This window comes from Drosophila rhopaloa, unplaced genomic scaffold, assembly GCF_018152115.1.
Source record: "Drosophila rhopaloa isolate 14029-0021.01 unplaced genomic scaffold, ASM1815211v1 contig_159, whole genome shotgun sequence".
NCBI classification, from domain to species: Eukaryota; Metazoa; Arthropoda; class Insecta; order Diptera; family Drosophilidae; genus Drosophila; species Drosophila rhopaloa.
Genome location: NW_025335038.1, coordinates 709,427 through 733,993, shown reverse-complemented (window position 1 = coordinate 733,993; position 24,567 = coordinate 709,427). Strand labels below are relative to the sequence as shown.

Sequence of the window (24,567 nt, the reverse complement as noted above, 5' to 3'; positions counted from 1 at the left end):
TGCGAGGCGCGTGCGAAGACCACAAATCGATGCAGGAAATCCGATTTGTGGTAAAAGTTTTTCTCTTTTTTTCCCCCAGTTTGCCTCATCTGAGTTTTGCTTTACTTCGGCAAGTTGCCGTTTAAAGTTGTTGCACTAAGTAGAAATATGTGCAAAACGGTGGTTGTGGGGCTTCTGGGAAATCAAAGCCGGTGGTCTCGAAACGCGGAAGAGTGGGGTCTTGGGTGGGCGAGAGGTGCCAGGTGTTAAGGGTTGCCGGGGGTTAATAGTCGTTAAACGCCAGCGGGGGTCAGTGGCTTACCAGGGTCTAAGGATATTTGAGATGGGGAGTTTGGTCGGATTAGGAAGCGTAAATGGAGAAGACAAGCCATTAGATTAAAAAGTAATATTGCAAGCTCAATTTATAGCTCATATGGTTACCTTATTTAAAAATACAATTACTTTAAACGTTTAAATCTCCAATTATAACTTGAAATGTGAGAAGTTTTCATTTAAAATCAATCATGCTTCACTGAACATTAAAAAATAACATGTCGGTGGATGCAGAATATTAAACATAAAGTTCATCTGCATAGAGATCATCCTTACTGCTTATTGTCGAAGATTTTGCTTTACTTTTATAGCCACATCGTCAAATAAAAATTCATTGCAGTCTAGTCTGTTGCCCACTTAATAAAATTTATATCTTTATTCAAACTGCATTAACAAATAAATGAGAAAGTAAGGATATTCGAAACGAGGCTTACTGAAGAGTCTTGCAATTGAGATTTCTTTTCCCCCTGAACAAAGAAATCTTCTATGAGTTTGGCTCTTTCTTTCATCCGTTGCCTTTCTTCTCAGCTATGACTATCATCATTAAGGCAAATCCGCAGAGCCTCTAAGACAATCTGATCGATTTATGCAAATGATCCTCTAATCTTCGAGCGTTTCCTCCCGTGCCCCGCTGCCATCACGAAGAATAACAATTCGTCATTATGGCAAACAAAGATCGAAGACCAGTTTTCACCTCCATCTAATGATGTTTACCTCATTTATCCTGATCCGCAGTGATCCGCTTGTAATCAATCCCCATCCCAGCCAGGGGCAAGTTCAAGTTGCCAAGTTCTCCAAAGCGATCTCCACGGTTCCTTTACGATCTCGAGTTTCATCCTTTCCACTCCACCTGGCCTGAGTGGGTGGCTCGACATAATGGGGGGATCTGCCGTTATTCGGCTCTATCCCGACCATAACCACAGCTGCAAATAAAATAAGAGTCGACTTCAACACTCGACTTGGCTTAATGCAAAGTGCCGCTGAAGAGAGGTGCGTGGGTGGGCCCACATGGGAAGACAACTGGGTCTGCGACTGAGACTCCAGGTACACTGAGATTCCATTTCTATTCACTCTAAAAAAAAATTAATAAAAAGTATTTTATCTCTCTTATTTTCAAGGTAGCTAACAATAAAAAATTAAATATATGTTATATTAAAACCATAAAGGAACCGATTGCTGTCGCGAATTCTTGAGCAAAAACAAAGTTACTCCATAACCAACATCATCAAAGCTTCAAAGCATTTACACTTTTCTTCTTTCTACATTTTAAATACGAAATTCCCCTAAAACCAGCTAGAATTAGTTTTCAGTGAGTGCCTGTGCTTCATTAACACTCACTGCTCGTTTGCCTGGGTCTTTCTTTTTGTTTGCCGCAGTTTTTGACACCAAACTTGGCGTCACTTCAAAGCCCTGGCGATTAATCTTGAGTGCTGGTGGGGAAGGAGTGTGGCTTCGCAGCCCGATCTTCCAGATCCGGTCGTGTCTGCAATTTGCGGGCATTTTGTTTTGCATTATCCAAGATTCTGTGCTGGCAAACAACAAGCAACTCATTTGCCACTTTTCACACCCTTGAAGCGAGCGGAGTTTTCACTTCTCTTTGGGTGAGCTTTAGCGGCAAATGGAGGAGCCGCCTCATAAATCATCGCCCAGGCCACCGGTGGGCGTCGTCCAACGTCCATTATTAGAAGTGTGCGCAGGCGCAGCTGGTCCCCCTCTGTTTCCCATGCGCTCTCTATTTCCACCCAACTCATTGTCAGCTGCAAAAGTGCCAAAGAATTGTACAAACTTCACGGGTGATTTGGGGGATTTGGCCAGCCATATATATATATTGTTTGCCAGATTGCCCACCGATTGTGGAGCACTGGGTCAAGTCAGTCAGTCATTGAGTCAGTGAGTCGGTGAATTGAAGTGTGAAATTCTAAGGAAATTGCTTTATTGTTCGCTGATTGAAATCAATTTGGCGTGCGAACGAGATTTTCATATCACCCCAGATCCACAGATCTACAGTGATCCCAGTCCCGTGGATTTACTAAGACATTCCGGTTCAAGAGTTCATTAGGCTGAGCGGTTTTATGGACACAACTCGGCTCCGTCAATATGTATATGATTAGGATTGGGTAATAATCGCTGGGGAGGAGCTTTCGGTCCATCGAAGGTAAATGGGGATCAACGATTTGGCCAACTGTGATTATGGCTTGGCTTGGCAGAAAGTGCAGGCAATGAAGTGGCAAATGTTAGTCGGTTAGTCGGTTGGGTAATCCCGAGTCTGGTTAACCGTAATAACCATTGGGCGGATGGGAATTGGGGTCAGCTAGGTATTCCTCGAAATAGGTCCGGGGATCAAGGCGGGATTGTTAAGAAGTTCCAGGGAAGATGACTTAATTCGGGTCAGGCTATAAATTATAATGATTTGGATGTGTATTTGCACGGATTCGATTTCTAAATACAAGATCGATTTCAATTTGTTGTACTGCGAATGTTTTGAATTTGATCTTTAATATCAAATGTAGTGTTAATATCTAGTTCCCCAGTAAATTGGTTTATTGATTTTAAGTCCCACTTAAGCTTGTAGATCTTGATGTACGCCGTACCCTTTCCTTTTTCTTATTTCAAATGAGGTTCGCTTTTAGCTCTACATTATGCAACTCTCGAGCAGAAAGCGTTGCCAATTATCAAATTACCATCGCCTGCCAAAAGCAATTGCTTTTCTCTCTCATTTCTTTCTGAATTCTTTTCTGCTGCCTCGGTTTCCTTCTGCTCACCTTTATGGCCCAATCGATCAGAGCCAATGGGCAATAACTTTGCGGCCAACGCAGTGCGGCTGCAGTTCGATTATTATTTTTATTGCCAAAGCAGACTTCTGAGGCCCGGGGTCCTCTTACCTTTCCCCTTTCTCACTTTGTATATTGTTTTTTCCCGCCTCTTTGCTGTTTGTTTGCTGCTGAACAGGAGTTGGCTGCTTTGATTCCTTCTTTCTCTTCCACATTTACCATCGTTCGTTCTTTCACCGCCGAGTTGTGAACAACACACAGGGGCAACGAAAATTGCCAGCGAAAATGCGGAAAATGGTTTCGGCCGCGCCGCGAAATTATGCCTCGAAATGGAAAATGAAAAACGCATTTTCTGTTATCATTCGCCGCGCATCTGCCGAGAACATGAAAGTTGCTGTCGACTGGAAAAGCTGAAAAGCCTCAGCTTCCCGAAGATCTTTGGTAATGCTCTGAAAGGAGAGTTGAACACTTGGCAGAAGGTGCTTGCAATCTTTGAAATCATAATATAATAATATAATTTTTACATATAGTAAACGGCTGCAGTTGCTATACTTTTTACTTAACATCATCGATATTTAAAGATCAGAAGCTATTCTTACTCAAAGAGTATTATTCTCTTCGCCTTGGGATAGTTTCTCGCATCCTTGTTGTCTCGTTTATGTTTTCATTTTCCAACTGCCAAGTGGGCATGCCGAGCCAATTCACTTTTCCGTTTAACATGAGTGAAAATTAAAGTTATATTGTCTGGTTGCAAGAAGAAAGCCAGCCAAGAATCGGAAAAGTGGCTCAAAAACAATCCTCGTCGTTTTGCACTTATAAAATAAATTAATTTCTCTTCTTGAGGGGTTCATAAAAATCGAGCAATAAAATCTTGACAATTAGACATCAAACTGGGTGGCAGACGATGGAAATTTTCTGCCGTTTTCTTGGAGGTTAGCTGCTTTTCATCTCTATAACTCTTAGTGAGTGTGTGGGTGGAGAAAGCAACTGTTTTGAGGTTGAACCCAAAGCGGGGAAATGACAGGGAGACAAAGGCAGACAAACTGTAAATGCTGCCATCAATTAGACTTCCACCTCAATGGGGTTGCAACGGGTAAAATGGGTGCAACGGTGGCAAGGAGACCTCAAACTCAAGCACGGGACCTTGCGCTTCAAACTTCAATTAAATGCTGGAAATCGTGCATAGACAATATTTATCAATCACCATTATTCTAACTGTATCTCTCGCTTGGACAAGACGAACGACGAACTTCACTGAACTGAGGACGCTTAGAGTCTGTGTTATGTATTTAAAAGGCAGCTCAATTTGCTTAGAGATGGAACTGAACTAGATGGGGAATAGTAATATTAGTAAGATAGTAAGAAAAATCATTCAAATCATAGTTCCAAAAGGTATTTCACAAAGTAAAGTAATTTCTAAGTAATAGAAAAAACCAAAAAAAATGGAACTGTGAAATACTGGAAACTGGTGCACTGATGCCAATGCGGGAAAATACTGTCAATGATGCCAATTATAAAGAAAACACTTCTCTCTGTTTAAATATAATAGTTATGTTATGATGTTTTTAATTCCCTTGCTCTAGCATCGTGTCACGCACTCATCTCGCTTCGCATTTTCTGCACTTCCAAGTTGCGACCGCCGCTCCAACTCATAACGAACGCAAAGTTCACGCGGCAGTTCAGTAGAACAGCCAATGCTAGATGAGGGGAGGGGAATCCGGAGGGGATTCCCCGTTCGAGGTAGTTGAGTGGGTAAACGGTGGCTGCTGCTCCTTGTGTTGCCTTCGCCGCTGCTAGTTGCCTCTCGGTGCATGCAACAATGAACTCGCAACTTTTTAACTGTTTTCATCGTCGTCGTCTGTTTGCGATTTGTGAAAGCTTCTGGCTTCTGCTTCTGCTTCTACTGGTGTTGCTCTTGGTCTTGGCTTGTGGTGGTCATGGCTCAGTGGCTGTAGGCTGGTGGCTAGTGGCCCGGCCAACAATGCATAAATTGTGCGCACCAAAGGCCACGAGAGAGGCAACATTTCGGGCCAAAAGCCTGAAAAGTGGATCAAACTCGCAGCGAGAGAGATGCAGATATGCAAATGTTATGGAAAACCGCAAAAGTTTGGGGAATATCATGCCACCGCAAACTCCACACTCCACTTATTAATTACACTTAAATGTAATCTCTCAAAAGCAGCTTAATAGATGGCTCAACTGACCCACTTAGATTATCGCGATCTTTAAGATCTTTTTCTAGCATCCGGAATGGCCAACTCCCCTATCATTTTGCGCGTTATTTTGTTAAACAAATCTTTCTCAACTTTATTTCCCCGCTCTTCTCATTTCAGGTAAGCAAATTGTCCAAGTCAACTTTTACCCACAGCTGATCGCTCGTGAAGCGCAGCTCTACATTTATATTTTATATTGCCACGTAAGTAGCACGACCATAAATCAGGCAAACATCTGGGGACTCTGCCACAGAGCTTCGGGCTGAAGTTGCGGCGGAGGTCTGAAGTTGGGCCAGAGGTCCACATAAACCGCTTTGATGATGTCAATATTATTATGCAAAGCCCTTCAAGTTTATACTGCCCGCCGTTGGACAGCATGTACGATAGTGTGGGGAGATGGTGATAAAAACTATCGGATGTGAGGTTATATGATGTTAAAGTCTTTGGAGTGAGAAGTTGCGGAAATAGGAAACTAACAGTGGGTCAAGAAAATGTCAAACACCACAGGCGTTTGTCAAAAAGGTTTCTTGGCGACCAATAGTAAAGGTTTTGTATACATTTTCTAACTAATTTGTAACTTCAGTATCGATCCCTGTTTTATTTATTTATATTATTTTAATTTCGTTTCGATACTTTGCCTTACCAAAGTGGTTGGCTTAAATTTCCACTCATCCCATGGCCGTGTAATAGTCTGATATTCAGCCAATTTGCCTCGCATCCGACACAACTTTGACAAATGGCCGAAAATGCATCAAAACTTTATTGAGATTTCCCTTTCTGTCCAGCGATCAGTGTCTTAAAACCCTCGGCTCGAAACGAATTTTACGCATTTTATTTTATGTTCAGCGCGGAGGGAAATTAATGTGCTTTAAGGTCTGGAGTTTCAGAGGCGACCAGGAAATGTTTTTGTGCAATGTTTTACAGGGCATTATAAATAATTGGTCTTGTTATGAAATTTACATAAATTTGATTACGGTTTTGGGCACTACGAGCTTTGCTCGGGGAGATTCTTCCCTGGCGTCTTCTCGATTTTGCTGCTGCTTTTGCTTCTGCTGGCATCCATCATTTGTCAAATCAAATTATGTTTTATTTTTCGTGTATTTTCCCTCAGCCAAGTTTCTGTTTTTTTTTAACATTTTCGCATTTTGTGCTGTCACCGCCCGCGGCTAGACCGAAATTTCGTTGGCCCTTCTCCCAGAGTCTTAAAAATTGCCGCCCAGTAAAGGCAGATTAATCAGTTTGCGAGAAAAATATATAAAGACGTATATATGTTTTTGGTTGGTAACTTGCATAAGTGTTTTTATGCGTGGACTTGATTAATTTGCTGTGATCATAGACGAGTTGATAGTTGAAGATCATTAATAAGTTTCAGGGATGAGTTCAAGGTGTGGTGCTGATTATGCAAAAATGGGGTGTATTATAAGGGATTTCAGTGTCTGAGATGAGGCTAATCCATTGTCTGTGTTTCTTCGGCTAGGGAGGATAAATGTGGTGTAATCTCCTAATCTTTTGGTTTAAATAGTTTCCTAATCAGTGGGGTTGAATATATGTGAGCTTAAAATACAAGAAACATATACACATTTCTGGCTTTCCACTATTATTATAAATAAGAATTCTTTTTAATTTCCGAGTTGATGCCATCCATAAACTCCTGTTTTTTATGCCCATGCTAAAAACATTCTTACCAACATTCTAATTGCATCTAACACCTCGCTATAAAGGCAATGTCAAAGACCTTTTGGTCAGTCCTGGGAAAGCAGTGTTCGATATTTCTGTTTTCCTATGGATTTTCCTGCCGTTGTGTTTTCCCGTCTTTGTTAATTTGCGAAATTCTTGCCGTGCCAACCACTGAGTTAGCACCCACATATGAACAAACAAAGCCACCATGAAAAACACACGGTTACACTGTTGCTGCTGGCAATTATCAAACTGTTTCCTTGATTTTCGGTGGAAGGGGTATTGTGGTAGGTACATACCAACAGCTATACTGATTACCTGCCCTATAAGGCCATAAATACAGCTGTAATAAAATCATTATGAACTAAAATTATATTTTTAAATAAAAAATTAATAAAATTATATTTTGAAAGAAAAAATATAATTTATTTTTAGTCATAAACATGCCGTTTAAAATAAATGTGTAAACTATTTTTGGTAAACATTTTGTGAGGACGTCAAATTCCATGTAGCGCATTCACAATGTTGCAGCAACATGTTGCTACTAAGCTGAAATCGCCGCAAACCTGCATGACGCGGCGGCGAATGTATCTGCGGCGAAGTTGGCGGCAGCAAAATGTATCTGCGCCGTGAGCGAGCGTCTCAGTAACTCGCGAGCGGTCCACGCAAATGAACATATAGCACCACTCGGCGGCTCGTCGGATCGGATCGGTTTCGATGGTTCCTAGTGAAGCAAAAACAAACCACCAACAAACAAAAAACGCGCGCAACGCGTACTTGTACTAGAATTTTTATACGAAGATCTATGATCACTGAAACTTGGAGTTCAATCAGACAAAGTGCCAAAAGTGAAATGTATGATTCGTGAAAACACATAGTATTACCGGCATTTAAGTGGATTTTGTTGAATTTTTTAAAGATATTTTTCAAGACCTTTTATGCGCCAGAAACTCCACACAGATACTCACGCAAACAGTGAAAACAAACATTCAGTCAGCGTGTTTTGTATGCTTATACAGATATATCACAAGCCAAGTGCCGCCTGCATTTCTGTACGGAATTCTCGTTCCCTCGCGTCTGTGTTTGTATTTGTATGTGTGCCTGTATTTGTTTTCTACCCCAACTCCGGAGTATCTGTGTGAGGGTACATCCGTATCTGTGCGATTGTGAGTGCGCAAAACACTCTGTTTCGGACCGAAAGGTAAAAACTACCTACTACTTTGCCTGCTGAGCAGCCGCAAAAGTGTACGAAAAACATACCGAAAAAGAGCGAAGGAACGAGGAATCGGAATCGTTGACACATGGACGATAATATTATACCAACACATCCATTACTGAATCAAGGCATCTCTCGGTTCAGGTCTCTGATTTACGGCCTCCGAGGCACTTCCTCTTTATCGGCATCTGCGGCCTGTGCCTGCATCTTCGTCGTGCATCTCGTGGATACTTCAGTTCGGATTTAACCCATCCCAAAAACACTCGGACTCGGGTATGTCTTCATACTTCCTCCTCGAAATCCCAGATCGCTCATTCTTTATTGTTTTGTATTCCATCCGAGTTGTTCTGTGAGTTCTGTGGGTTTCCTGGGCATTTAGCAGCTTTTTTATTGCGCCAGTTTAGTTTTAGTTTTCCACCACTGTAATAAATTTCAAGAAATATTCGCTCTCGGTTCTGCTGGGTTAGTTTGCCTCCACCGCTAATGACTCGACTGGCTCTCGAGTCGTGAGTTGTTTTATTTCTTACTTTTCGCCCCGCTGTTTTTGCTCTTCTATACTTCTCTATATATATAAAATCATGTGTGAGCAATTTTAATTATAAAAGTGACAAAAACGAACGCGCAAAGATATATCCAAGTGTGTATATAGTCTTATGTAGGGGGTCTACAGCTAGCCGGCAATTTAGGCAACATTTTTGCTGACTGCAGGAAAAAAATAGGGGAAAATATATGAAAGAACCAGAAGAGGCCAATTTATAGTTTTTTATGTATTCATGGCGGAGCTTTCTTGAGTTGAGTTCGAGGGAAGTGCTTAATTATGTGGGAAATATGCAAACAAAAAATACGAGAATTTGGGTTAGCTTAGGTTGATCACAGTAAATATAACGAGACAGAGAGATAAATCATTGTATCATAAAAAAATGCAAACCGCAATAAAAGGAGCAATCTGTTTCTATTATAGAATGAGAACACAATGTGGTTGATTAAAGTAAGCGCATTAAAAATGTTTAGTATCTCCAGAAAACTTTAAAAAGGCTATAGATTTTGCAATTGGTTTGTTTCGAATGAGAACACATTCTTGGTTTTATTACAGGCAATATTTTTTTTAAATTGACATTGATTGGTTTCCAAAGCAATTACACTTTTAGTTTTAATTATATGCAAGACTATCTTTAACGCCAAATTGCTTTCTGTAATTTTTAAACTCATCCAGCTGGCTTTAAAAATCGCATCCCTTTAACACAATAGCTTCATTAAAGCTTTGATTTCTTTAAATTTTTTACGCCATATGCTGGCAATTGAATCCGTGTAATTCGATAAACGATTCGGTAGTTTATCCGTTCCTCAACGTTCGTAAAAAAAGGAAACCAATTTCCAGCTTTACACTTAACACCTAACAATTGACAGCAGTTCAACCCCAAAAGCGATACCAAAAACTGTATTATTTAAGGGCAAGGTTCGTCGTTGACAGAGAGACTTTAAACATCTGTGGTTTCAGTTGAGGTTGATTTGTCGAAATTCGCAACATCCTGTTGCATTTTAAGTCCTGGTTAAATCACCCTCGAAAATAACAGTTTGTGCTAGTCAAAGTGAAGCTCTCTACAGTAAAATTCTCTTGTAGTTGGAAATTTTTTGCAGCTGCTCGAAATGACGATTCGCCGGGACTCTTCCTTCCTGATGACTATTGCGTGTTTTGGTTTCCGACGAGGGTTGGCTTCGCTCCATTGTTATTATTGGTACAACAAAACCGAGGCAATTTAATTTGATGGTCCCCTCAACCTGCAAAAAAGGGGGAGAGACAAGGCCTGGAGGTGTTTGGTGGTTGGTTTTTCAGCTAGGATCTATCACAAACTATCCATCGATTATTTTATTACCACTCCAGCACTCCACCCTCTGTGATTGTTATGAGTTTCCAAGTCCCATCCACAAAAATTCGATTCCAGAACTTGTCATCGTGCCACAAGTTGTTGCCCTTTCCCCACTCCCCAGATACTCGCCACTCATATGTTCTGTTTTCTGGCCTGTTCACTAATTTTCGTGCTCTACCTTTTTGTCTTTATCAGCTGCTGTTTATCGGTCTCTTTTCTTATTGAATTTTTGGTTTCCTCTTCTCCAGACCAAAATACAGCCACTCGTGCCTCGCGTCTGTTTTCAGCACTCAGTTCTCTGTCCACTGAATTGATTTCGTTAAGTTGGGCAAAAACGTGTTTCAGCTTTTTGGCCGAAAAAACCCGTTTTAAGGACGTTCTGGGAGATGCAGATGCTGGCTTCTGTATATCTGCATCTTTTCGAGTTTAACTCATTTTTATGACTCACTTTACAAAGGTCTGTGAATCGGTGATCGGGGATCGAGGAACTGGGGTAATGATCAACAGCTGCTTGATTTGATTGAAATTGCAGGTGTAATTCAGGAGATTAATCGTTATGGCCTCGTGTCAACAGACAGGTGCTAAATCCAACCACTTCAGATTTACAGACATTCAGAAAATCAGTTTAAAAACTTTGAATTCGTCTTTAAGGTTCGACAATCTATAAGTTTTGGCGATAGTGTGTAATCTTTTCATCATATTTTCGTCACCATCTAAAAGAATTAATTGTGCTTGTGCGTAATTCAACTTTAGTTTCTTTATCAGAAAGTTATTATTTATTTATTAACCTTAAACATTCTAATCATTCAGAAAATTAACTATGACGTAAATGATGTGACAAAAAGAGATTTAAAGTTGTATAACCAATTATAAATCTTTTTTTTGCAGGTATTCAATTTTTTGCTTATTTATTTCAAGAGTGGTAACAAAAAGTGTCTTATCTATGCCACTTGTGTTACTTTTGTAAAACTTTTCAAAAAAACTTATAATAATAAAGATATCAAGTACATAACTTGTGCATGTATAGTATTTCCTTACGCAACCCCATACTTCACTCTAATGATTTTCCCCCGTGAGCCACAAACTTTTCACTTGAGTTTCCCCTAATATAAGACAAGTCTGATGGGTATACAGTTTCAATTATCATCATGCGTGTACGTCTAGGTATTATCCCGCACTCCACCCTTCACCGCTGCCTTAATTGCATTCCCCCTGCCCCAAAATAGTAATGACAGTTTTTATTTGCCTCATCCTCATCGTCATCCTCTGAACCTCGAACCATGTGCCCAACACGTGTCCAGCTGCAAGAACTTTTCCGTCATTTGCAGAAATGAAAAACGTTTCCAGTTTTTCTTCAAAAGGGAGAAAAGTAGAAAAGAAGCTGAAATGCTTTTTTCCCTCGAAATGAGGCGGCAGAGTGGCAGAGAAAAGAGCGGAGTAGAATGGCATGAGGAATCTGCAAGTTTTATGACCAAACCAAGGCAAACCAGTCGCCAGAAGAAAGAGGATTCCCGGCTTCTCCGGCTGCGAGATTTATGAAATTTGTGCAAGGCTGACAAGTTACAGCTTTCGGACCTTGTTGCGCCTTAATGAGATTTGGTTTATGGAGTCTTTTCCGAGTTTCCCAGCCCGACAACTCTTTGTTACTATTGCAATGTTTGGTTATAGCCTATTAACATAACAAAAGGTTTTCTCACTTTTTTTGTGCTTGCCCCACAGTGTAAATTGTGCCCCCAAAACTTTTTCTTCATCCTTCAATTTGAAGGAGGAGGAGTTCGGCCAACCCACACTTTGACATTGAAATGTTTTGAAAACTCATTCGGGCAAATTGCTTACAAATTCCGGATTAAATTACCGATCCACCTCCCCAAAAACAATCACAAAAACAAAAGAAAAGTGAAATCTGCCACGAACCGAAAAGAAAACTCTTTTGGGGCATTTTCTGTTCCGAAGGAAAGTGAAGGAAATTGCACAAAAAGCTACAAATCAAATTAATAATCATATGTCTGGTGGAAAGAAATGCATTTGGCGGTGGAAGGGTAAGTCTCGGCTAAATCTCTCCCAGATCAAGCTCGTGCTTTCAATTCAAATTGACGCCCCCACAGATCGCTTTTCCCTCCCCTCTTTACTTTTTTTTGTGTTCGATCGCTGCCCGCACGTAATTTCATTTTGGTATCTAGGTTTTCTGCGGTCAGCAATTTGGTGTGGTCTCATTATTTTGGTAATGATATTTTCTATGTATATATTTGGAAAAACCCTTGTGGATTTAGTTGATGGTTTTTGTTTTCCAGTGGCTCGTATTGCTTTTACAAGTACCTATAGATAGGACGTGAACGGTTAGAAAAAGGTTAATTGGGATTGAGAATTGGCGAAGCATTATCTCGCGAAGAACAGTTTCTCAATGTGGATAGTATTTGTATCGTAGAGTTTTATTAATAAAAGGGATTTTGATAAGAGTTTAAAGTTTTAATATATATTTCTAGTTTACTATTTAAATGGACCCAACAAGACTTCAATCTCTACTTACGATTATCTTATTGCTTGTCGTCAATCAATTTGTATCTGAAGGAAATCCTTCCATTTAAAGAACTTCACCTCAGGCTCTCGTTCTACTCTTTTAAGACTATTAATTATACCTTAAACAAATTTTCCTACTCACGTTTTTGTCGATCTCCTCGAAACTGTTTGCTTATATTTTGCCTACAAAGTTCTTCGGTTTAATATCCATTAATCTTCTGGCGAGTGATTAATCGCTTATTGGTATTCGATTGTTTACCTTAGCCCTTAAACGCTTTTTGCAATTGGTTAATCTTTTATTATCTTTACTTGACGTCTACTTTAGGCTATGACTAGACTGCAGTGTTGCATCATTAACAATCGATTAATCGACTCGTGCTCCTAATGTTGCCTCCGGCATTTGGCCACTCGATATCTGTAATCGATTTTCACCTCGTCGTGCGGGTTTTCCCGGCTCTAATTAGTTACTTCTTGGGAGGAAAACTAGTTTCAACTTGCAACACCGCGCTTCGATTGCCACACGAAATATGTCGAGAACTCTGCCGGCAGCAACAGTCACAGCAGCAACATGTTGCAATGTTGCAAGTGTGAAGTTTTTGGTGGGTAGGGGAAGGGGTTTGCTAGTGGGTTGTCATGCTTAGTTGGTTGCACGTGAACAAATTTTCAATAATTGTATCCAACAAATAATTTATCCAATGACCAATAAAATGTTCGAAGTTAAAACCAATAAATCTTAAATTAATAACGTTTTTAGTCTCTGTTGGTGATTGTTACTTCATCGCGAAATTCTTCAGAATGTTCAAAAACCAATATATTTTTTTCCGTGTGTCCAAAACGCGTTCGTTCGCATTCGCAGCGACGACAATTCCAGAGAAACAGCTGAAACGTGCTGAATGCAGCTGGCTCCTGCTTTGGCTTTCGTCTCCGTTGCAACTCCACTGCGCCACCCCCTCGAGAACCGCTCCTCCCCCGCCCATGGAATGGAGTCCAGGCCAAGGCAAAAGTGCCGGTCAGTTCTTCTTGCTGCGGTGTGTGCTCTGGATTTATTGCCACAGCAGGAGGCAGCGTAATAGGGGCATTGTGGAAAAATGCTAAAAAGAAGCTCGTTATCGTCTCGTTTTCTCTGAATAAATTATGATCGAGCCTGACAGCAAAATTGGTACGAATAATTGCCCGGATTCAGTATGTTTTAGCTACTGATGCGGGCTGTTTTTATCCAATCCATTGTTCAGTTCAAGGTCATGAACCTTAAATATGTCCATTTAAATATTAAGACTTAAAATTCATAGTAGAATTTAATAAATATTAAATAAAAATAAAATTTTGATGTAGTATACAGTTCTTCCAAAATTATTAAGGCTATTGAATTAAGTCACAATCCTACCTAAAAACTGTAAAAAATGCTATTATTTTAACCTCAATTGTAAGTCGCCTGGCTGTCGTGCAACTCAGACTTGGATCGAGAAGGAGTTTGGGGAGGGCTCTGGCAATGAGAATGGGGACTGGGGACTGGGACTTTAGCCTGGCCATCCCATCCCATCCAATCCCATTCCGTCCGAACCGCGGGGTCAATGGCTTCTTCATTGGTCGACGCTTCGTTCTGCCGTTCGTTGGTGTGTTGTAAAAAATGAAGCGCGAATTATTATTTTAGCGAGGCGAAATGGAAAATGTTGTAATAATAAAGTGACTTCCACTCCATTACGGAGGCGAGACGGGGCCAAGCCCCTTCTTCTGGGGCCGGGCCCGTTCTTTGGTGGGGCTTACATCATTTGTCGGAGAATCCGATGGGATATCGAGGAAATCGGGGAGGGGATAGACTAACATTTCCGTTAGATTGCGTCTGACAAAACACGCAAAGCCCGAACCACTCCGAAAATGAAGTGAGGAACTTGAGCAAAGCTTAGCCTTCGTTTTATAGAATAATCGCTCGCTTCTCGGAATTGGAGTTGAGTTGAGTATGGTATATAATTCAATTAATTGTGAATTGCCCCGCTTGGAATGGAGTTCGGTTCTAGAAGGGTGAACATCAAATGGAAAGGAGGATGATGGAGCTTCAGATTGAAAGATTGAGCTGGACAGGAGTTGAATAACATGAAAGATCGTAAACAAAATGGTTTTAGGAGCTGCGCAAAAGTGTTTTGTTGAATAATATATATTTAACACCGTTCGTTTTTATAAAAATCTTTCTAAGCAATTTGTTGTTTATTATTGTAGTCCACTGTAATTTTGTGCAAGTCTTAATTACCCGTAGCTCCACTATTATTCTTATTTTCTTTTCATTCTCCTTGCTTCATTATTTATACTTTTAATAACCATTTCAAATGATATACAATTTTATCTAATCAGTTACGCCTCTTCTTGTTTGCACCTAATGACTCAATTAATGTTTATCTGGCTTTGTCTGTCTGCCTGCCCGTCGCCATTCGGTTTGATTGATTGAGATCTGCAAATAGAGTGATATCACTTACAGAACCTCAGACAGAAGCTTAATGGAAGGAAGTTTAAATAAGTCAAGAAATAATATTTCATTGCTGAGTATTAAAACTTTTATTTTCCTTAAACCCCGTCACCTCTTACCATTGGTACACTCTTCCAAAAAGCCATTATAAACCCTTCAAAGATTGAAAGCATTAAAAAAAGCAATAGAAAGTTCTTCGACAGACATCCTTTCTCTCTGTAAATATTTACGCCAAAGAACCCGAAACATTGACATTTGACTGACAGTCCTAAGGCAACTGTCCAAACAAACTGGACCCAAAACAAAACCCCATCCATTTGTCGGTTTAGGCCAAACAATCCCCAGCACTTTTGTGATCTCCCGCACATGTGATGATGTTGTATGGCGTAAGCTTTTGACCCCTGTGTTGTTAGCGAAAGATACCGAAATTTCACTTTTTCGGTGCTTTTGGATTGCAGTTAATTGGTTTATCACGCATACGAGGTTGCACTTGCTTCCAAATGGCATCGAAAACACTTTCGTTTTCGGGTGGAAAATATAAAAAACCAAACCGAAAGTTAACCGACGCTGAGTTGTTGAGAGATAACAAATCGTACAAGTCCGGGAAGCAAGGGTTGTAAATTTTTTACATAAATTTCCGTGGCTCGAAGGTTGATTTTATGTCTGAGTCTGCATTGGTTTCTTTTAGTAAAAACGGAGCAGTAATTGATACCTTTTACTCCCTTGATTATACACATCTGTTGAGGTAACCATTTAACCGCATAGACAGTGCGTTTCATAACTGTAAGTGGCCCTTGCAATTTAAGGTTGCCATTTTTCCGAAATATTTTTAGGTCCCAGTTTATAAAATACTTTTGAGTCACAATACACTCAATTGAGTCACTTTGGCCCAATTATCGAATTAAATCTGTTGAATAAATTGCCGTGAAATTATTGGTCTTCCTCAAAAGGAAGTGATTTATTAAAAGAAACTATCAGTCAATTATCGAGTTTAAAAGTCGGTGTCGATATTATCGAGTTAACGCATAAGTATAAAAAAGTTAGTCTGTTTCGCACAAACTTCATCATGATTAAATTTTTTTTATCTGTTTTCTTATTGCCTAAATTATTTTGACAACTTCTTAGGTTTTTGAAACGCAGCTTTCTTATGAATTGCTCTTGTGTATAAACATAAAGTTGTATGATCCACGTATGAAGATATCTTTCTGTCACAAGTTTCTTTTTTGTTTTTTGCACTCCCTCTCCCGGGAGTCCCCACATTTGCTCCCCGCCTTTTTGAAACCACAAAAATCTGCGGCCTGCGATCTCCTCGAGTGGCTTTTCTTGGGTTTGCTGGGGGTTCGGGGTTTTTGGGGTTTCGCCTTTGGAGCTGGGGCTCCGGCTCTGACTCTGACTTCGGCCCCTGCTGTGAGCTGAGTTTTGCATAATTTCTCTGGGCTCGTAAATGAAACAAAGACATCATCGATATCAAATGCCAACTGCGGACAGAGAAGGCAACAAGTTGTCTGGGGGCTCTTGTTTGGCTTCCCCTTTCATGTACGGGCTGGCAATTTTCAGTTTCAGGACTTGGTTTTTAATTGCTCATAAAAGCTGCCATATAAATGGTATATTTTGAGAGAAGTATTTTGTGTTACCTAAGTGGATTTTCGCCCCAGTCGGCAACTCGCAGATACATTTACATCTGCGGTTCGCCCGAGATATATATACATAGTTAAAAATTATAGAGCAGCTTCGAGTCATTGCTATCGCTGCATTCAAATCGGCAGCAATTTTCATTCGAAATTGAAATTTTAATAAACATTGTCCAAGACAAAGACTTCAGCTTTTCCTGGCGCGGTGTGATAATATTTACTTTTACAACTATTTAATGGAGAAAACTGCATTGTTGTGCTCGATCGGAGCGAGAGAGGTGAGATATAGTCGGAGCTGCCATAAAAGCGTCAATCAAAGCTACTGTTCGCAGGTGTGAGTGTGTGCTCGGATTAATGCGGCACTTTTGATGGCCAAAATGAAATGGTTTTTTTGGGTTGCCCCACGAGGGGGAAAATTACTCGAAACGAAAGTGAAAAGCAAATGACTTTTCTTGGGCTCAGCTGGCTCAAATAAATCAACATTATTGTGCAGTTTTGTGTGACCTTGTTAAGACAAGTATCTGGGATTTTATGGAATAAAAGATTTTTAATGATATTCATTCCTATTGCCAACACAAAGAAGAGATTGTAAAATAAAATGACACGGCTTTTATGTACGTAATATTAGGAAAGGATTTTATGGCTTGAAAAACTAATTTTAATTAATGTTTAAAAAAGAGTTTAATAATGATGTTTTATAATAATAGTACCTACACAAATGGGCAGCAATCTCTAATTGATAATACCAATAAATGAGAAATCAAATTCAAACAGCTTTCTTTAAAAGGGTTTTAATGCTCTGTCTTTCAGATTTAGAACAAAGATGTCATAAATAAAAGGGGTACTTTAAAATCATTTGATGCCCAATGGGATCATGAGTCATGTCTATCTGGTTAGTCAAATTTGTGGGCGTTGGTTGGACTCATTATTTGGTATTTTATTTACTTCACTCTGTTCATATCTCATCATCACCAAATTAGTGGTTTATTTGCCCTAGACTCAACCTCTAATTAAATTAATATAAAACTAAGGTCCATAAACCGACCCATTGACATCGTAAAACTTCACTCAACTTTGTCGCCGAGTTGAAACTTGTGCCCCCTTTCAACTTTGTTCTTTCCCTACTTATTTGAAGTTAACGACTCTCAATCCGCTTTGAAGTGTGTGTTGAAAAGCACACTAATTTTTACGAGCCCCCGACAAAAAAAAGAAAAGCCAACTAATAAAATTCTTTGAAATTTTCTCTCTCATTGCAGGTAAGCCAAAGTCCAAAGCAATTTACCTATGAATATTTCTTATGAGCTCTCGTAAGTATTTCACTTGGCTTTAATTGTCTCGGCCTGGCCAAGCCTTTTGTTGGCCAAACCGCAAAAACGCGAATAGAAAAATTCCATGAAAACAATTTTGTTTTTCCAGCGTTGTGCTGCTGTGGCTTTTAAATGGCTATCGATGCAAAGCCCGAATTTTCGGCGCGGGGAAAAATCGTTCCAAATAAGCGGGGAGTATTTGCCGACAAAGAGAGATCGAGATATATATAGTCAGTCGAGCGGGTTGCACAAGAGCGATCTGTCATAACTGTAAGTTGGTCTGGGGACTCGATTTGCGTGCCTTTGCTTTCAAAAATCTAATTAGACAAACAATGGCCGCATTATGGCCATAAACAAACCAATTCCGAAAAGACCAAGAACCGTTTTTTCTGTGTTTTTTTGGGGCTGTGTCTTGCGGTGGAAAGTTTCAAGTTCCGCTTGCAAAACAGCAAAACAAAAAAGGCTGAGGGTCTGTGCCACAAAACGCGATCGTTTGTTTCTGCCTCTGTAGACCAAAAGCCGTAAATGGCTGATGAGGCCAACTTAATTATACCGTTGCAAGAGACGCTCTTTGTTGTTTTTTCCTTCCAGTTTACTTCATTTGCAAATTGCGGCATGGCTTCAAACGAAGAAGGTAGATGGTGGTTTCCCGGGGAGAGATTGTTCCAGTTTTGGCGAGTCAAGTTTTTGAGGCATTAATTGTCGGGAGGAGGCAGTCGAGCCCTGAAGGGTCTCCCTTCTGGCATCCAAGAATTAAAGTAGCTCGTGTCAGTCATGATTTCCAGCGATCACTGTCTGACTTCAGAGGAGGCGGAAATGGAGGAAGCACAAGGTGGAGTTGATTGTGATCACATAATAATCCTCTCATGGTGGAAACCACAAATGATACATTTAACTAGAACATCACCAAGTTCGTGTCAATTTGCCTAGGGAATGTTCTGCTAGTAGCTTATTATTACTTTATTATTATTACTTTAGTCGTAAGTCCATCTCCGGAATTATAATTTTTTATAATTATAATTTTGCATTATCTAATGCAAATTTTTATTTATAGAATCGGTTTATTGTTTAATCTCTCACTAATTAAATATTACCGTGAAACCTTTCCATTATGACTTCATTTCCCCCGATTCTTTGTATTTGTATCAGCTTTGATTGCATTTTGTTTATCAGCACAAAGTTTTGCGCTATCAAAAAATCAATAGCAAATAGAACAGTCATCATTAAATTAAGTGGGTCATTAAAATATCTGCGTCGCAGAACAAACGGCACCTGCAGTTGGTCACATAAGCCACATATTTCATAAGGGATACCTGCCTCATTATGGTCATGAAATATGGCGTGTTGGTTGCTGAGGAAGTAGGGAAATGAGATCGGGGGTTGCAAAAACACACGATAAGGTTTTTGACATTTGTGCAGCGAGAAAAGTTTTCCAAGCACTTAACGCAGCTTAGTTTTTCCCTCGACCAACTAATTCAAATTAAAGTTCAACTCGAAACAATAAAAAAAAAACCTAAAAAATAATAGTAATAATAATAAAAAACCAAAATGCGACCGGAAACCACATCAACTTGCAACTCTGGAGCGGAACGAACCGAAGAGCAAACGAGTTTAATTTGGTCTACTACGGATATCATCTGGATTGGGTCTGTTCGGGTTTAGTACTTGCTATGAGGCAATACTAATTAACCCAGTTTCTGTGTCAGTTGTGTGTTGTGTGGTCACACTTACCGAACCATCGTAATGACACCCATAAAACGGAATCCCAACTTTGGGTACTCATTTGATGTCCCGCCCTCAAGCATGAAATTCATCCTGTAATTCGAGATGCAATGCGTTGATTTGTTTCAGTTGAAGTAACCGAATAATAAATTTGTATTTTGACAGTTAGTTAATAGGGGAATAAGCGAGATGTGTGGGATATTGATGGCACAGCTGCTGCTGGAAGGAGGATACAGACAGATGGTCCCGGGGGTGAAATTTAAATGTCAGGGAGCTATTAAAGTAGAATTATGTAGGGGAAAAGTGATTCGATAGGAGAAGAAAAAGTGGAAAAACTTTACAAGTGGTAGAAACTAGGTTTAAAGATAACGAAATAATTGTAAAACAAATTAAAACCAGAAAAATAATACTTAATTAGATATTTTGTTATAAAGACCACTTTTTTCTGGCAGGTATTTTAGTGTTTGATTGATGGAGAAACTTGTGCTAAGGGACGTATCGTGTCAGAACCAACGCGTATTATAGTACAAAAATTTATGCACTAAGCAAGCACCCTCCCAATCTGCAGCACATGCTAATCATATCATACTGAAACCAGCTACAATTACTATTCCCATTTCCATTCCTCATTTTCAGTTGGCCAGAACCACGACCACAGAACGCCTTCGTTTCGACTTCATGAAATGCTTTCGTTCCAATTCACCGGTTTTTCTTTTGGGTTTCGTACGGCTCCCTCCCCGTTTTTAGCCACCTGCCCGCACTTTGCACCACCGACAATAACAACATAGTTTTTCCATCCATAAACACGGAAAACAATTTCCTTTTATTCGTTTTTCCATTGTTCCTGTTGTTCTCGAATTTGAGTTTTTCCCCCTCATTATTTGGTCACCCCAGAAAAACGTTGAGTGGCGTGAGGAAAACTAGCCGAAAAGCCCAAAAAAAAAACTGTGATCACCTGATGATGCAACTTATCGGTAATGCACTTTTTGTGTGTGTCGGCCAAGAGTTCATTGCCGCCTTTGGCGTTGACCAAATGTTTGGCTCTTTCACTTAATTACCCACCTGACCAAAAAAGTCACGTGCCCCGGGGACTCCCCTTAAACTCCCATTCCATCCCCGCCCCCCATTTTCCCTGCCTCCCAGCCACGCCTGCATAAAAAACGCACTTGACGTTCGTGACCTTCGCCGGCGGCCAAAAGCTTTTTCACCAGCTGTTTTTCCTTCGTGTGCTGCTGCTGCTGCAGTTGCGGCACACTGGAGACCTCCCCAAGTTCAACGGAAGCCATTAAGGAAAAGTCAACACCAGGCAACTGAAAATACCCCTTGGCTCCGCCCCCGCAGGCATAACATTACTTTTGCATTTTTGGCAGATGTTGGGGCTTTGATAACCCCGCCGCATCACCAAATTGAGCCAAGACAACCAGAAATCCCAACGGCAAAGGAAAGTTGGCAGTAGAGTTGCAAATTTGTTATACTCTATAATAACAAATACTGAATGAAAAATAATATTATACCATATTGATGAAATATATAATAACATTTATGTTTCGACATTAGTGAAGTAGTAACGATATACGTTTAGTATATAACATTCTAGATTTATCTACCAAATCTATAACACCTTCCAATCAAAATAGGGTATCAACATCCTCAGTTTGCGTTTAGAGGTCAACGGAAAAGTCAAGCAAAAGTCTTTCTCTGCTTCGCGGTCTCTGGGGTTTTCCATATCTGCCCGAGGTCATCTCTCTGAGCGGCGACTGAATGGGAAATTAATTCGGTTAACCCCTGTCGACACCTCCCACTTTGGAGGTCTTCCCGAACCCACCACCCCACCAGCCCCCCTAATCCCCAATATTGCCATTGAAGAAGACACTGACAATTGGCTTTCACCATTTTTCGCCAGCTAATTCTCGTATCAATTTCGACTTGTATTTCGGCCGAGTCCCTCGTATGCAAATAACCCTGAGCCAAGGAACCTTCAATCCCTAAGCCTCCTATTAAACCTTCCCCTTTTTTCTGGGGTCAACTAATTATGCAAAGAAGAGACAGCCACTTGAACGACGTCGTTGTCTTAAAGGAAGCCCAAAAACTGCCTAACGAATCAAACTAAATGATGAGTTTGCCTCCTCTTAATTCCCCTCTATTTTCCCCCATTTTGCTGGAAAATTCGTTTGCATAATTGAGGGTGGCCTATCGAAGAAAAGCCCGGAAATCCATCCATCCAGTATGCCAAGTAAAAAACTGAACAATTCACGCGCGATTTTCTGTGGCATGTGGCTACGCCCTCTCACCACGCATTTCCACTTGAAATGCTTGTGCGGAAAACTGCATGCGGAAATGCAAAAATGAAAAGCATTTTCATTTATCCAGAGTGTGAAAAATATGTTTGGGAAAACTCCAATACAAAGAATGTTTTCGCTGGAAAGTGGGAAAATATAGTGAGTGGTAGTTTTTTTTCTGAAAAAAAGGAAAGATAATAATGTTTTGAACTACTTCATATAACTATAAAGTGATACGACTTTAAATAAGGATTCTTTTAATTACAGATCATCTCAGACTTTTAGAAAGGAAACGCTAAAAGTGTAGTTCTCTAAAAAAAGAAACAGGAAAAGAATAGAAAAATCTGGAACATTAAAAACAATTGTGAGAATTATATTTTGGTAGAGGTATTATTACAAGGAAAGCTTTTAAATCCAGCACAAAGTAAAAGAAATTGCAGGTCCAAAAAGCTCTAACTATCTAGAAGGCGTTCTTTTCTCCCATAAGAAACCCTATAAATTGTAGGTCTCTGCCAATGAAAACTGACATTTGGCCTTGCCGTTGATTAGAGGTGTAAAATACCAATCTGGAGTCCACAAACAAGAACGATTTGCTATGGAAGCCCCCATTTGCGATGATTACCACCCCGAATCCAATTTTCAGCCCAATTTCTGGGCAAAGTGTAAATTAGAGTTGAGTTCGAGCTACTGAATTTGGCGCGAGTGCCGAAAGCGCAGCCTAACGATCTTTTGGGGCCCAGGGTAATTTTCCGTAATGAGGAAACCGGTGAAGGATCGCCGGGAGCAATCTCTTCCGGCTCGGGACGCCATGGGTGTCATTTCCCGATTTTCAGATTTTCCGATTTTCCGATTTCCCAAGCAGAATCCCGCGAACGTGACCAGATCGGAGCTGGTCGTAAATGAGATTCGAGCTGCTGCAGTGGCAATTATCTCAACAACAATCGCAATAAAATTTTCACGCGCCATTGTAAATGTGGGCGTGGCTGGGAAAAAGGGGCGAGGGGCGATGAAAATTGGTATCCTGTCAAATAAGCAAACTCAACGGGAGAGTCGAGCTTGAACCACCTGTTCCACAGTCTTGTAAATTGGTAATTGAAACTCTTTTTTTTTTTTGTCGGCCATAATTATTTTCTTTTAAAGAGCTTTCCGGTTAATTTAATAAAATGGGAAATTTGTAAACAGCATGTAACAAAAACCTTAATCAAATTGGACACTTAACAGAGTTTGGGATAATTAAAAATGTATTTAAAGACGGGAAGATGTGGAAAACTGGGTATGGGGAAAGTTGCCAGCATCAAGTGGGTGGCAACTCATCATACCGAGATTTTGAGAGCGTTACTCATTAATGTTTCCACTCCGACACTGTGGGCGGCATCCGCTTGTTTTTAGCTAGAAACTTTGAGATACACTCCTTGGTTCTAGTTTCTGACTTTCTCCTGCATGCAAGTAATCTCCATTAAAAACCCCTGTCTTTCCTTTTTCTTTGTATTTTCTTGTCTTATCGCGATGCTCTTGAATTGCCAAATAGGCAAAGTCCCATCCTCATCAAAATCTTGGCAACAATATCTTTTTATTGCCTGACAAGCCCCAAAAAAAACCATACGTCTCAAGTTGAAGGCGAAAATAAAAATTGATAGACGGGTGCGGTTCAGGCGCAACTTTAATTTATGAGTTTCCTAAGAAAATGTTCAATAATTTGTAGTTTCTGAAGGGGATTGTCGGCAAAAGGTTGCGGAAAGTTCAGGAGTCCTTGTCTTATGTAAGACAAAAGACCTCTTGAATGAAGCAAGACAACGATTTCTCTCTTTCCCAAATCCAAAACGTTTTTCCAAACATTATAAACCCATCAAACTCATCAATTCATGAAGTACCCGAGCCGAAGATTCAATTCGATTCCCTGCGAGAAATGCGCAATCGTCACGCAATCCCAAATGACAACGTCATGGAATGGAATTGCTGCGATTGGATGTGGAATGGACTGGTGGCCATCCCATCCTCAAATGTTGCATGTTGTACTCGCATCTGTGGGCAGATTGTTAGCTCCATCTCCATCGAGTGTGTTGAAAACTTTATTATGGCTGTTATCACTTCAAACGCAACTAGGAGTAGGAAAAGGGAGAGATTAATTTGTGCCTTCGACAACTCGGTTAAGCATTTCCCATTCTGTGTGGGCGTCGTAACTCCCTGAACAATAGATCGGGGCTTGGTCTTGGATCTGGGATCTTGGGCCTCAAAACTTGCCTCACATGTGTTTGTGTTCCCTTGGGTTTGTCTGTGGGCTGGAAAAAGTACACCGAAATGTGGGGAAATCATTTAAAAAATAATTAAGCCCATGTCGCTGAACACGAACCACAAAACACAAAATAGAAGCACAAAGCACTAGAAGCTCTACCCACATAAATCGGAATAAGGTAAATTATTTTGTTTGAAGCAGCTGACATACGTTAACATTGTGTTTTGGGAAGGGAGAACATGAGAAATATCTACAAAAAAGATTGAATTCTATGAAGATTATATTTTGTATAGATTAAATAAATAAATACGACCTTATGAGAATAGCAAATAATTATTAGGACCACAATTCAATGACAAATTG

General features: G+C 40.2%; 1 protein-coding gene and 1 long non-coding RNA gene across 2 annotated transcripts in view; one reads left to right on the top strand and one right to left on the bottom strand.

The window, feature by feature from the left end:
- The window catches only part of LOC108037244 (pneumococcal serine-rich repeat protein), a 129,731-nt gene that overhangs the window by 59,113 nt on the left and 46,051 nt on the right, over positions 1-24,567 (top strand).
- Positions 14,857-15,268, bottom strand: LOC108038731. The gene is made up of 2 exons (XR_001768962.1): positions 15,152-15,268; positions 14,857-15,017 (listed from the first exon to the last, which is right to left on the bottom strand). It is a non-coding gene; the product is annotated as an uncharacterized LOC108038731 (long non-coding RNA).